The following is a 15,899-nucleotide window of genomic DNA, read 5'->3' on the forward strand; positions in this document are numbered from 1 at the left end:
ATTTTTAGTTGATGAATGTCCGGTGTTTGTACGCATTTTTATGACTGTACATGTTACATTTTTATCTACGTGTCTGTGCACAGGACTGTTCGAATTTTATGAGGTTTCATAGTGATACTCCTCACACATTGTATTTTACCCTTGAATTCGTACATGGATTCTTTCTACATGTACACGTGTATGTAGTTACATCTACTTGTGTCCTCTTGCATTAATCCACATGTGCATAGATGTATTCTACCTAGAGTATACTTCCTAGTCCTTTGACTTCCTGCATTTCCTACATTTGCTGTGTATTGTTGTGCAACTTACTGATTTTATTAATTCCTTGTCTCAAAACATCCTGTATCTGTTTGTGCACAGTTTTACATCGTTTTCCATTAAACGCGGGCTCCAGTCAAGGAAAGATGTTTAGGCCTCTGCATAGGGCCTATCTGTGTATGCTTATCACAGTGACTCGGAGGGCAGAAGAGATACAGATAATCTGAGAAAATAAAAGCACCTGCAAATCACAGATTAGTCTTGATGTATAGGGTTCAAGTCTATTTCTGTAACGGAGATATCTGTGTTTAAATATTTGTTTCAAAAGAGACATCTGTATGTCAACAGTTAACAGGGTAACAGTGACAGATCCTATCTCTACATCTATTTCGGGCCCTTTTAAGTTTGTGCGCTAATGGACTTTGAGCAACGGAGGCTCCGACCTTTGGTCGAAAGTAATCATCGCTGATTCACGAATAATGATGAAATGCACGCGTTGTTCGGTCGCATCGCTACCACGAAAATGAATACTTCCGAACATTATGGCTCTTTTCAACTGACGGAGGTCTACTCACTTGGTCGTCAAGTGCGTGTCCCTTCTGCGACTTGGCTGTAGCCCAATAATACCCAGTCTTTGCGTCTTCCATTTGTGCTAAATACAGGTCATTTTGACAACAAACCCACAACTTCAATTTCGTTCCCGAACATCGATCGTCAAGTTCAATTCCCTATTTCATTTTCAAAACCCTAACAATGGATTCTGCGTCATATGAATGGGAGCATTAAATGCAAATTCGTTGCATGCCCCCTTCATCTTAAACTGTTGTCATGTCGTCTCGTGTCGGAAAAGCGAGTTCTTTTTTCGTACTTGGAAATGTGTCATTTCGCTACGCTTGCAACACAGGTGGTTCTACGGGGGCTAAGGGGTAAAAAGGCTGGAAAATATTGGATTCTGCAGTTGAATTTTAAAAAGATTATATAAATATTGGATAATCATTTTACAGGGTCATTATGAGCCATATACATATGCCTATAATGTGTGTGCTGTTAGTAGTGGCAGGGATCAGTTGTGCACACTTTGACCTTGAAATATAGCACAATTTGACCTTTGGAGATAGTGACATTAATATGCATAATATAATAATTATGATCAAAAAATATGAATAGGAATGAGGTGTAGGGTCAAAAATTATAGTACAGATTGACCTTTGGTAAGGGATAGGCATAAGGTCAGAAAGTCTGGCACAGGCTGATCCTGGTTTATGGGATAAAATAGGAATAAGGCATAGCACGGGGTAAATTTTTCGGTACACTGAATTTGACCTTGCTTGTGAAATTACGGCATAACATGATGAAAAAGGATGAGTCAGTGGTGACGTGACGGCATGGAAAAATACCGACGGGCCTACAGGGAGATCCTAAGGTAATTAAGGAGTAGGAAGCGATAATCCCTACACAATAGACAGCTCGTGCCACCGGGTTTTGAGTGATAATTCCTAAACAAAGCTTACTACGGCAGCCAAGATTTGATAGATACGGGAAGAAGACTCTGTTGTCCCTAGCTGAATGTCTACTCCTTTGAACTAGAGTGTTTTACGTCGGTTACCCTGTACATGTATAGGTTTGGGCTCCGGCAAAATTTTTAAAATTCGTTGAACGGATGTTTACGGCGGTTTTATACCCTGTACATATATGTATACGTTTTACAAATTCAGTCAAAGCGGAGCGTTACTGTTGTTCTTTATTGCTGGACCTAAATGTAAAATACAGCAATATATAAAATTAAAAATTCTTAGGGGCGGCATGACGTCAGTTGGGGATTTTTTAACACGTAGCAAAGGGGTAAATTTATTCGTCGTGCTGTGGAATATTGTGCAGAAGTTCCAGCCGATATCCGATCTGAGAATTATTATTCGATTATTTCGATAGTCATACCGATAAGTAAAACACAAAACAAATTCAGTGGACTTCACATATTGGTTTCTCGTAGGTTGGTACTGGTACTGTTCTATTTCCCGTTGTTCATCATTAATTTTGTACAATAATTATCTTAATAATTTTAAGAATTACTACAAGGGTGATTACCGGCGGTATGTTCACTTTGAAATCAGAGGCATTACATGTACTCATTCTTGTTGGAACCATTTGTCTCTGCAGACTGTTATCTTTTAGGCATGCTCCTCTTCGTCATGAAACAGTCCAGCAAATTTTTCGGCATGTTTAGGCAAAACTCTATTCAAGGCTTTGTTGACGTTCATGCCTTTATCAAGTTTTCCATCGAAATCATCCACAATGTCCTTGTGATATTCCCTCAAATATAGGTAAGTTGACAGAAACTCCTTATAGTTGTCGAAAAAGTCTTGTTTGACTGCCCAGAGGGTCTTTCTGTTTACCCTCTGCCTGGCTTGATCTTCGTGCCTTCGTTCACGTACTTGTCATATATTTTTCATCCCTCGCCCCCCTATGTGTTTCTCTAGCTTCAGCCAGCCAATCTTGGCAGGCGGCATTGTCTTCCAAATCTGAACTGTCTTCATCCGAGGTTTCGTCATCGACTTCCTCAACAGAATCCGAGTTTTCGTCAACTTCATTCATGCCTGATTCTTCCTCAACATGGATATTTTCCATGTGCCTCTCTAGATTAAACTTCCGTCCGAAGCATTTGTCACACTGGTGAAAAGCATAGGGCTTGGCTGCATAAATACCATTCATGTTGACCTTGCGAAGGACGACCTTTGAATGACACGAAACAAATGAAATCGTTCCATATATCCTAAATATTATGGCGGAAGAAGGGGTGGGGGCTTCAGTTCCTCGCAAAACCTCCCGAAGATAGCGCTGCCACCAGGCAGAATAGTTAAGGCCTAAACCACCGGGGTTCCGCCTCTCCGGTTTAGCAAATCGTATCGGCCGGCGTGGATCCAGGTCAAAATATATGACGAAGTTACTTCAGGAGGAGAATCAAGTGCAGGGAAAAACAGAATGCAAATAATGTATGCAGAGACTCAAGTAATTCAGAACAGAGATGAAACAATTCTTTAATTGCATAAACGGCAGCTTCAATTCATTCAGCAGTTCAATTTACAGAATAGAATTAATTTGCAAGAACAAATTAAACAAAACGTGACAAGTCCTTTATACACCAAGGGAGAATGGAGGGGGGTAGTAAATGTACGTTCCACACAATGTACAGAGCGACCAGGTATCACCTACCCTGGAACAGATTGAACTAAGTATCGTTTCAACTTGTTCAATAATCAATTGACTTAAGACAAGGCTTCGTCAAGCCTCCAAAATCTTACAGGAATAAGTACTCCACCTTCCATCCGAGCTCTAAGTACATTATCTTCTCAATAAAGTACACCAAGGCTCAATTAGTAATTCTGACCCCAGGCCAGCTCACTGAACACTTTGGCCCCAGGCCAAACTCAAAGTTAATAACTCGGGCCCCAGGCCTCTTCTAAATACCAAGAGGAACTCAGACTCTGTAGTCTAACTCCAAGTAAATCAAATTCACTGACTCCACTGTCAGCATCTCAATAGGTTTCCTAGGTAACAATAGTGGAATCGAACTTACAGCAACTCAATGAGTGCTCCCCGACTCCTCGGTCATCAACGAGCTCCCCGAGACCTGGCAATGACAAGCTCCCCGACTCTTGGCAACGACAAGCTTCCCAGCCGGTCCGAATTCTCACCACTCAAAGTCAGAGCTCCCCAATTAAAATGCTCTCCACTCAAAACTAATTCCAAGCCTGATTATGTATCAATTTCACTAGTACTGGATCCCACTATATAATGTTTCCTTATTCCACTCTATTCAGTAGTCCCCCAATTCTACAAAACCTACAGTGAAACAATTCTGTGTGGCTCCCCAACACTACGACAAATCAGCGATCAGCGGCACAATTGATGTTCCCTGGGTCAAAATCCACCAAAACAGCCCCGAATCGCCGAAAATCTGCCCTATTTATACCATTTAAAGTGCGAGCCAGACTGTTACGTCATTTCACTCACTAATAGTTTTAGCCACGCCCACTTTCCCTGAAGCTTACGGTGGGCAACTAATTCATATAAAAAAGTTTCCCTTAATTTCTCACATATCATGTGAGCAAAACTATACTCAAAAGGCTAAAAAGTAATCCTCAACAAATTCTCCACCTTCTTACTTTCTTACCTGTGAATAAATTATACAGAAATAATAAAACAGCTCACTTTTATGTTATGTTTACATCCCCAAATCTATTGTAAACAAACACTAAGTTCATTGATGAAAAGTGCAGTGATGTAATCATTAATATTCATACTAACCACCTAAGAGCTTATCAGACGAAACTGTCCAAAAGTGATCACAAAAGTTATACAACTTCTAAAATCCCATCAGAATCGACCAGTTTGTATACAAAGAAGCTGAATAATAATTCCTGACAACATTCGAATACATTAAATTTGCTTCTAGAAGTCACGGTCACCTATGTTTAATTTAAGAACTTTAAACCAATCCACAAGCTCCTAATTCCACTTGAATAACCGCCATGCTGGATTGCGCACCAATCCTATTTATAGTACAGTTCACACACACGTGATTAGCTATAAAGTGTACAACTAAATAAACAAGCAAGACAAGTACTGAGACGGAGTTATCATTGAAAATGGACACTCAAATATCGGATTTTAAGAGACCCGAGCTCCTAAAGACGAAAATGCAGGGATGCTAAAAGAGAAGGTGAGATTTGGGAAGGACAAGAAATGGAAGGAGGTCTGGTTTGGGGGGCATTTTCGTCACAATATACACATATTTACTGCTTCTGATTTGCATATTTCATTGTTTATTTTTTCATTGTTTTATTGTTCAAATTGGTCTTTTTATTGCTCAAACTGCTCTATGTATTGCCCTTTTACTCGTTTTATTGCTCTTTTACTCTTTTCATTGTTCAAATTGTTCTTTTTATCGTTCCAATTGATTTGTTATGGTGTAAATTGATCTTTTCATTGTTAAAATATATTCTTTTCATTGCTCAAACGGATCTTTTATTTTTATTGTTCAAAATGAACTTTGTGTTTTTCAGTTGGTCTTTTTATTGTATAAAATGGTCTTTTTAATGATAAATTGCTGAACGGCAAATGGTTTCCAAAGACATTTATTTCCTCTCTCCCCTCGGTTAATGAACGTAGACATTGCCTGCTGATACAACATCGCGCGGAAAGGGGTTATGCAGATGCATTTATTTTATACTGTGCGTGTTACGAAACAGGTGATCATTTGGCTAACAGTATCGAGGTTTTGTGAAAAAATCATCTTTCTCCATACCTATAAGGCTGCAAGTATTTAAATGGTTTAATGTCAGGATATCAAATGAGTAAATATTAGGTTACCAATAAAAATTATGCTGAGCGCGTTGTCCACATTTGAGAGGAAGGATATAAAACCAAAACATAAGGTAGCCAGGGAGGGACATAAGTATTCACAACTATAGTCGCGAGAATTGTTCCGGCGCCGGTAATTTATATGCACAACTATAAGTCCTGAGTATTTACGGTGTTTGCATGTGAGCCGAGCTACATCGAACACAACGTGCAAGCGTGCGATACCGCATTTACTGTGTGCAATCATGCAATGTACACGTACACAGTACATATAGGCGTTCTGCTGATAACGTCATCAAATCAGCCTAGGAGCGTGAATGGCCAAAACGGTTTTTTTGAGGGCAGGGAAAAGCAGGATCTGTTTATTCATTTTGCGGCCAATATTAATGGGGTAAACATTGAATTTAAGATATTTTGGAAATGGTTACGTATTATTGTTATTTCGAAGAAGTACTTCATGTGAACTAAATGTTTTCAATTTCTGTTAACATTGAAGGTGCACCTCTTCGCCTCGCCCATGAGGCTCGCAATTACACAACACCACAGCTCGACGGTTCCCTTGCATCGTGACATCATGTCGGGTTTTCGCCTTAATTTTCATGATTACTTTTGTACCTACACCGCGTCGCGCGTCGTGCGTCACGTCGTGCCGTCACATGTAGTGTCGTGATATCTCAGGCTTGTCATACGTCTTGTAGTGCGTCGCGTCGCGTCGCGTGTAACGTCACCCGAAGCACGAAGCGATGCACGTTGCAACGCCCAACGCGACACGTCTTGTGCTGTCCAAAGCCCTTTGCCCACACCATGTGTATAGAGGGCGCCTTTACTGTTTTCTCTTTCAGTTCCATCCCCTGTGCTTGCAAAATAGTACTCTTGCACATTTTCTAAGGTAGTGCTTATCTTTTTAACTATTTCTTCCCGACTTTCCGGGGGAGGCTATAAACAACTTCGTTTTAGCCTTCTATTGAATTATTCATGTGTTCATGACGTAACTCAGCCTACATTGAAAAAAAAAATGGCGACCCGATCTCGAGCCCACACTTCCATTTAAAATGCCGTGCTTGTAGGTGGTTGTAATATAACATGCTAATAGATTATTTTAAACTTCTGTATTGCTCAGCCTTTTGGAACCCTCGTTATACATCCAATGAAGCCAAGTAAGATAAAGTTCAAAATAGACCTGAAAGATTCACTGCAGGCAATTACAGCAGGGGATCAAATAATACGAGAAGTCTTTCTGACCAAGAATGGGATACATTGCCTATTAGAAGGGGTAAAATTAGTCTGGCGACAATTTGCAAGGAAACTCAAGAGGTAACATCAAATAACATCAATAGTTATCTCCAAGAACCAAATCATAGAACCAGACAAACTGGGGTCTCCAAATATTTATGTCAGTTTTCTAGATGAGCCTTTTACGATGTAAATTTTCTATCCTAAACGTTACAGGAGTATCGGGATCCTTCGGAGAGCCATGGATCCAGATGCGTCGCTTCTGCCTGAATGTCCTCCGGGGTTTGGGTGTCGGTAAATCGAGCTTCGAAGAGCAGATCGGGACTGAAGGCGAGGAACTGATGAAGGAAATGTCTGTATTCAACGGCAAGGCCTTCAACCCTAAACCTCTGCTCAGCAGCACTGTGGCCAACGTCATCTGTACCGTCGTGTTTGGAAAGCGCTACTCTTACGATGATCGAGATTTTATGCGAATAGTCCGTCTGAAAACAGTTCTCGTCGATCTTGGATTATCCCGAAATGCCGGTAATTCATTGAAGGGAAATTGGCTGTTTGGGGTTTGTAGCTTCAGGGTAATGTTGTCTCATTCTCTGACCCGATTCCTGTAGGTCGACGTATCTGTCTGGGTGAGCACCTGGCCAAAATGGAACTCTTTATCTTCTTCAGCTATTTCATGCACCAGTTCACCTTCATAAAACCTGCCGATGCACCGCCGCTGGCTTTGGAAGGGAAGAACAGCGTCACGTTCTCGCCGTTGCCGTTTGAGATCTGTGCCGTAGAGCGCGGCTAAGCAAAGCGAGACCGTACGCTTCCCGAATTTATGATAGAAAAACCCTCAATATCTAGACCTCGGACCATTAGTCCCATACTCTCGAAGACCATGCAATGATTCTATAGCTTCATATTGTACACATGTTATGATATGAACAGAGAAATTTTTAGGAAGAATATTAACTCCTATCAGCACAACTTCCATAGGTACTTTTTACTTATTTGATAATCTCTGGCGGCATAATCAATTTCACCTGCTCCTCGTGACGGATTATTCTTGTTTATGTTTTCGGTTTTAAAGTGTCAGTCTTTTTATTCCAAAGATCGTGAATTCTCACTCATGACGAGCATTTGGTCTGTGCATGTGTGATCCAGACATTAATCGTTATGCAATTCGAAAGTTATATTTAATTCAACATTATGAATCCTAAAATCCTGCGGTAATTCTCAAGCATTCTACCTTTTAGCGACGTCAAAACACCGTTCTTAACGTCTTTAAAGTCTTAAGTCTTTAAATTTTAAATTCAGCATTTCAAATGTTACCGGTAATTCAATATTTGAAATGATGCGACAACTATATCGAGGGAAAAGTTGAATGAACACTTAGATTGTTGGATTAAATCTTAACTGTTGGGTTTAATACTTGATACTTAAAATGCTGGGTTTAACATTGAAATGTTGGATTCAACACTTTCAAAAAGTGGTCATTAACCGCTCTCGTGTGTTGGATTCAAACTTATTGATGGAAAAAGAGTGTTTCGTCATCGTCTGGGCTATCCTAAATTTCAGCTATACCTTTAAAGCAAACGTGTCACTCTTGAAACAGATCACCAACTATCACCATTTCCACAGAAGGCTAAAGTGACTAATGGCAGGATTGTGCGCTAGGCACTAACCTTACAGCCCTAACGGTTCCATATTGAAGCCATCAAGGGAAGTGTCAAACATAAAAGAGCCGACTTCCGTAGGCAATCGCTCTTGAGTCCACGTTGCAAGATCAACAAAAACACATTAATACATTTTGAGAGAGAAATGATATAGGGCCTATAAAACATATACAAAACGAAACAAAACTCATTGTGTTAAGTTTTTTTCATACCGAAATACCTATAAGCACTTTAAGGCCAAAGATCCTCTCTTTCTAATGATGCGTTTTTTATTCATACACAGTCATGGATGGCTGAACAACCATTCTGTTTGGACAATGAGGCAAAGAGGGCGTGGGACCAAGTTTCAGTTGAAACGCCAACACACAAATCCTATGCAATTCTCAGAAACTCGTAAGAAATGTTTCTAATATAGACCAGATGTGTTCACAATGCAGTCAGGCGAGTCATTACATAGTATCTTAATGGTAATTGGCTGCGGGAACACGATCAGGATATCTTTCTTGGAATAATTCTTGCACACTTGCATGGTCTAGCCTTGTTAATAGTAGTAAAGGTAGTTAGTATATACCAGTTGGCCCCTGACCCTTGACCGACTTCCGGTCTAGTATAGCCCAATTTGACCTTGACTTCCGGTGACGACTAAGTAGGTAAGAGATTACGACTTCCGGATTACTAGGTAGGTAAGGGGTCACGACTTCCAGGTTTGGAAAGGTTAGTGGGTGAGCGAAAAAAAGGTCAAAGGTGTGTGTCTAATTACCAGGTGAGAGGTCGAACGAAGGGGCGTAGCCTCGGCAACGGTCGAGGAGGTGATGGGGGGCGTTGTTGCCGGTAATTAAAAGAGAAAGTTGCAAGAAGTAAAATAAGAAAATCGAACAAACTTACCCCGAGCTTCGTGCACGACATGCCTGGCATGTCAAACACACCTTGTAGGTGTGTTTGATTTTCTGCCAAAGATTTTAACCTTGGTGTTGAATCGTTGGAAGCCTAGCTGCGCGCACAAAAAAATCATAACGTCATTTACTTCGCTGATACACTGCAAATGACAGTGGTCCTTGAATTACGAGGGGAAAATGTTCCAAACTGCAACAGGTAATGGTGAAAAAAAATATTTTCGAAAACAAGCTTCAACTTCCCATCAATCATACAATAGGCCATGTTGACACTGTCAAACACTCTTTGGTCAAAGTTCTGTTACTGCTCGAACTTCACATCAAACCACTTTAATAAAAGCCCTCAGGTGATGATCATCAGGTTATGTACTGTACACACATTACCAATAGTCTATAGATGTAACAGCCTAGGATCCAGTCTGGTTCTACATTTTGATCTCTCTTTCGAGGAATAATTTTTATTGTCAAATTAACGTTCTTCTTGTCAGATCGTATCCTTATAAACTTTGTACGTGAAAAGAATGGAATTGAATTTGACTTGGCTGTGGCTCCTTTTTAGTGCAATGCGCACACTTCTAGCGTTTGCGATTCTGCTTCTAGTTCTTCGATGGTTTCTACGTCGCCCGAGGAACCTCCCACCCGGCTGAGGAAAGGTTTACAGCCCCATCATTTTCTGGGGAGGTACGCGGAACGCTACGGCCCAGTCTTCCGCGTTTCTATGTTCAACCAAAGCGTGGTCATCCTGGACGATTTCGAGTCGACAAAGGCGGCTTTCTGGCACCCACAGTTAAATGACAGACCATCTCATGGACACTCTGGTAAAGTTTATTTTTAAACAATCTTTCGGTGCAATATGTCGCAGAAACTGTAAGTTGGATTACCTTATGAACGACACAGTAGAAGGCAGTAGTGTGTCCAGCTTTTGGTGTCAGGAAGGCAAATTCAAAAGCGAATTAATGCGGCTTTTGGCTTATTTAACATGATGTTGGGGGAGAAAAAATATCCAAAGCCTTAATCACGGTACCAAAGTCCTAGCTTTTGTTTCATGGTGTTGTTTTCTTTGGGTTTTGGTGCTAACGTTGGATACCTAAATATTAAAATAAAAATTTGATAAATGAAATTAAAATAAAATTATAAAAATCAAGTGCCCCTCCTCCCCCCTCTGGATACGCCACGAGTCGAAGGTGAAGGAGTCGGGGAAGGATTAAATACAATTTGCCGCGGACCAGCAAGGTAGCAAAATAATTCTAATACATGGAAAAGTTCTTCACATTTATCGTAATAAAATTAAGACGTAGAAACATGAAGTCTTTTGCAATTTTCTGTGAACCATAAAACACGAGGCATGCATTAATCTTTATACATTCCTAATCATTGTTTGCACCTAGATATGTTTTTCATGCGAAAAACTTCTCACACGGCTTGGTAAAACTTTGGGAGCCGAATATTGTCTTCTTTTTACGTTTGTGGTTTATTTGGCCAATATGAAAAATGAAACATACAAACAGGGCGTCTGAATTACAATAAAAATGAACGAGGCGGGTCATTTTAGTAAGGGAATGAGGAAATGTGCTTGACCAGTCTTAAACGCATGTTAAAACCGCCTCGGGAGAATGGATGCGACCAATGCCGTAGCCTCAGGCGAGGGCATTATCAGCGCTTGTTCTCCTGAGCAAGATAGATTTTCAGCGATTTTTGTTCTAGAATCTTACTTTCATTTTACCGAACACTCGTCAGTTTTATGGAACATTCCTTATGCAAATTGTCCAATTGGCGGGCACGTGGCGAGCCGCATGCACGCTGACTCTTGACCAATCACAATCGATCCAGCGCACGATTTCCGCAGCGGGCATTATCAAAAGGTTAATATACACGGTCAAGTTCCACGTTGTTGAATAGGGAGAATGTCTGCGCTATTTATAAATTTCTATTTTTAAATGACACTGGCCATTATTCTGTTTGTGTCCGATATGCAAAGACACACCAATCAAAGAGACCACGTAATATGTTCGGTCCCCATAGACTGTGCGTGCATTTAGTTTGAGTATTTGTGCATGCGCAACAGTGACACGTGGTCGTTAGCCTGAAAGCTGCTATTCTAGCAGAATGCGCAAATCGGTGAGGGATTTGTCCTGCCATTTCCCTTGAAGACCTTGTGTGTGAATAAATTGTGGTGATATTTAATAGTTTCTGGTAAGACGGATTTCCCAAAAATTATCAAAGAAGTGGAAAACGATAAATTTACTTCAAAGGATAATTATAAAAAAGTTCTCTTTTTTTCAATCTAACTTTGTGTCTAATTTTTCACAATTTTGCCGGGTTTTACTTCAAATAATTTTGATGCCACGTGAAAAATTGGTAACTTTTATGATCAAAACAGTTTATTACTTCTACGTAGAAAACCTGCTTTTAAACTTCTTTTCGTTTTTCATTGGGACCCATTTGCGTCATTTTCCGTCTTTGTCACCTTACCTAGTGCCCAATTTTCACATTTTTGTCGAATTCCCCTCAGATCATCGGTGATATTGTCTGGAAGACTGATGAATCGTTTACATCCATCGGTTCATTTCTTCAGGATCGAGAGCCATTTGTCTGAAATGCGGTTCGTTTTTCATGCGGATTCAAATTCCGGCACAGAGTCCGACAGCGGTCAAAAACGAGATGTCCGGATTTCGGGCATACACACACACACACACCTGGATACGAGGGCGTTTCGTCAGGAGTCGACTTTCTCTGCATTGCACTAATACGTACAACGACGTCAAATTGCCTGACTAAAAGGCACAAACAAAAACATTCCGTTTTCATCCATACGGTTTCCTTCTTGAATAATACTTTCTCATTAGAGCGTTCATGATATTTCTCACTACTCACAAATAGAGAAATGTCAGGGAAAATCCGGCAAAACTGAAACCTCCAAAATATTGGCTTCGCTTCCAACTTCTGACTCTGTTACTGTGGAGGTACGTGAGAAAGACGGGCAAATATTTGGCAAAAAATGGATTTTTATCGTGTGCACGTTAGCAAAAGGGTCTTTTAGTGTTTAAATGATAATCAGAGCTTGATATTGATCGATTACTTTTGGGATCCACCTGTCCGAGTCAAGAGCCATTTTACTGACTTCTGGCTGTAGTGGGATTCAGTACCCCCTGCGCTCAAACTAAGTGAAGGGCATGAACATGCGTAAGATGTGTTGGACAAGACATTTCTTCTTCGCATTAGTGGTTTTGATAGTTTGTGTAGTTCTAAAAGAATTGAAAAACATAGCCGTTAGAGCGCGTGTGTAGTGCAGTTGAAATCAAGTGTTTAGAGCGCCTCCAGCAGAAGCACCCTCTCTTCGGTTGAAAAGAGTCGGGCATGTTCATGTTGTTGGTAACGATGCGACCGTTACGCGTACATTTCATAGTCGTTTGTGAAGCAGTGAAGTTCAGTTCTGACCAAAGGAGCCACAGTTGCTAAGAAAATTGCGCCCTCTCTTGGTCCAGCTCGAGGCTAATAGGCCCCTACTAATATTAATATGTTTGAGAATCGCCTGGCGGACGGCAAGACGTAGAAGTGACCGAAACTTCGAACTCAAAAGTATTAGAAGATCAAGTGACAATAACTAGTATTAAGCACAGTTGTCACGCATCGACTGGAATCATTACAACTCCGGTATTAAGCCAAAAAAAGCAAGTAGGCCTACAAACACAGTACACAGAAACCGACAGCTGCACGAAAACAGTGTGGACATTCAATAACAATATTCTCCTTAATGTTCTAGAGAGATTTTTCATAATGAAGCAGATTTTACATCTTAAACTTTACAGGAGTATCGCAATCTTCTGGAAAGCCATGGATCCAGATGCGTCGCTTCAGCCTTACTGTCCTTCGAGGTCTCGGCGTCGGTAAATCGAACTTCGAAGAGCAGATCGGGACTGAAGGCGAGGAACTGCTGAAGAAGATGTCTGCATTCAACGGCAAGGCCTTCAACCCTAAACCTCTGCTCAGCAGCACCGTGGCCAATGTTATCTCCTCCGTTGTCCTTGGGACTCGCTACGAGTACAACGATCCAGATTTCAAACAACTGTTAGTTTTACTGAGCAGTATCGTCACTGCAACAGGCCCAGGTGGAATTGTCCTTGTATTCCCATTGCTCATACTTTTACCTGTTTTCAAGTCTAAGATTTCTGATTACCGTCAGTTTCTATCATTCTTGACGAAAATCATCAACTCCCATCGTGATACACTGGACCCTCACAATCTCAAAGATTTCATCGATGCTTACCTCATGGAAATCAAACTAAACGCAGGTACTTTGGCAGGCGCTGGTGGTGAACTCAGTCGCACAGCAACTGAAGAACGTTCGAACTACAGCCATTTGAACGAAACAAACATGCTTTATACTGTATCAGATCTCTTTGCGGGAGGCTCTGAGACCACGTACACTACGCTGGAGTGGTGCCTTCTCTACATGACCATCCACCCGGAGATTCAGCAGCGTGTCCAGGCTGAGATTGATGCCGTGGTTGGTCGCAATCGGCTGCCCAGACTGGCTGATAAACAGGGTCTGAATCTCACCCGAGCCGTGATCTGGGAGGTCCAAAGGATGGCCAGTATCGTCCCCTTGGGCTTGCCACACGTCGCTGCTTCCGATACTCAGCTGCAGGGCTTCCTGATCCCAAAAGGCACCATTCTGGTTTCCAACATGTGGAGGATTTCACGAGACCCGAAAATTTGGCCCGAACCGGAGAAGTTCAAGCCAGAACGATTTCTGAACGACAAAGGCAAGGCGTTCATACTAGAAGAGTTTATACCTTTCGGCGTCGGTGAGTGATCCTTGTATCGAGAAATAAGTGTGCCGATATTTTCTATGAGGTGTAGTTGCTTATTTTTGGTAGAAACAATGTTCATATATTACTTGAAATCGTTTTACTTTTTCTGCTTGTTTCTTAGCTGGCTTAGCTTTTTTATCGAAAAATATTGCTGTATATAGTCATCATCGTATCGCGTCAATAATTGGTTGAACGATAGCGTTATCGTTCAAAACCAAGAATAGTTCTTCTGGAAACAGTTCTCGTCGATCTTGGATTATCCCAAATTGCTGGTAATTCATTTGAAGGGAAATTGGCTGTTTGGGGTTTGTAGCTTCAGGGTAATGTTGTCTCGTTCTTTGACCCTGTAGGTCGCCGTACCTGTCTGGGTGAGCACCTGGCCAAAATGGAACTCTTTATCTTCTTCAGCTATTTCATGCACCGGTTCACCTTCATGAAACCTGCCGATGCACCGCCGCTGGCTTTGGAAGGGAAGATTAGCCTCACGTTCTCGCCGTTACCGTTTGAGATCTGTGCTGTAGAACGCGACTGAGCAAAGCACGCACCGCAAGCTTCCCAAATTTCTCGACCTCGGACCATTAGCCCCATTCTCTCGAGGACCATGCACTGATTCTGTATCTTCCTATTGTACGCATGTTATGATATGAAAAGAGCAATTTTTAGGAAGAATATTAACTTCTGTCAGCACAACTTAAATTGGTACTGCAGGCAACAATTTGCTCTTCATCCGTGCCTGTGTAAATACGTGATTATATTCCTGTGCATGTAATATGTCTGTATGATACCCAGCTGAGTTGAGGTGTGACATATCATGCGTAAAACTATTGGAAATGAGTTTTCACCTTGTGTACCCGAAATGAAATAAATCCATCCTTCACAGTCAAGCATCATAACAAATTAATCAAACAAACTGTCGGCGTTCGTTTTCCTTATACTTTTATCGTTTTAATAATACTCGGTTGCTTGTTAAAATGTCCCTTTCTTTAAAACATATGCTAATGATCTCTGAAAATACTGCGATATGAAAATGGCAAGTAATCCTGGCTATTATTGAGGTCTAAGGTCTTCACAGATATAGTCGTTTATATAGAAGTGTACTCAGAGGCCTTATTTACTGAAAACCTCTTTTGCAAACCTCCATCAAATCAAAATTGTGCAACGAAAACTTTACAGTGTTTTCAGTCATCCCCTGTGTGTTATTATCCGAAAATTCTGATCTTTATCGCTCCACAAACGTGTGTACGCACATAGTGAACTGTCGCCCACAGTTTTATGTTTAGTCTCGGGTGTTGCAAAAATTACGGTACTCAGAACTGACTTCAGTTGTTCATATGCATGTCATGTCTGTGAGCTCGACCATCACAGACATGTCGGCGCCCTCTTTCGACAGCATGGCAATGAGACTACTATACATGGGTATGTAAACGGTGGAAATTTCAGTCTAAGATTAATTTTCTCTCATGACCAAGTTGAATCTTCTTTCTCTCATCACTCCACGTAAATCTCTGTTTTTCTCTTGATTTACTACACCCATAATGGTTCCCTCCAACTTTATTGTCTATTCGTAACGTAAGCCACTCCCTTGTCTTCTAATCCAATAAAGATTTCTTTCATAATGCACGTAAATTCCGGGGGATACTATATAAAGGGCCGGGTCACACCCCTCCAGCTTTTGACCG

General features: G+C 41.1%; 1 protein-coding gene and 1 pseudogene across 8 annotated transcripts in view; both read left to right on the plus strand.

Annotated features, from left to right (window-relative positions):
• Positions 1 to 15,899, plus strand: part of LOC147799198 (uncharacterized) — a 98,945-nt gene that overhangs the window by 53,407 nt on the left and 29,639 nt on the right. The gene's annotated exons all lie outside the window — the stretch shown is intronic.
• On the plus strand, positions 9,822 to 14,752 carry LOC110990779 (cytochrome P450 2J4-like; annotated as a pseudogene).

The sequence above is a fragment of the Acanthaster planci genome, linkage group LG05 (genome assembly GCF_054643075.1).
Source record: "Acanthaster planci isolate LZ-2023a linkage group LG05, COTS_SCS, whole genome shotgun sequence".
Lineage (NCBI taxonomy): Eukaryota > Metazoa > Echinodermata > Asteroidea > Valvatida > Acanthasteridae > Acanthaster > Acanthaster planci.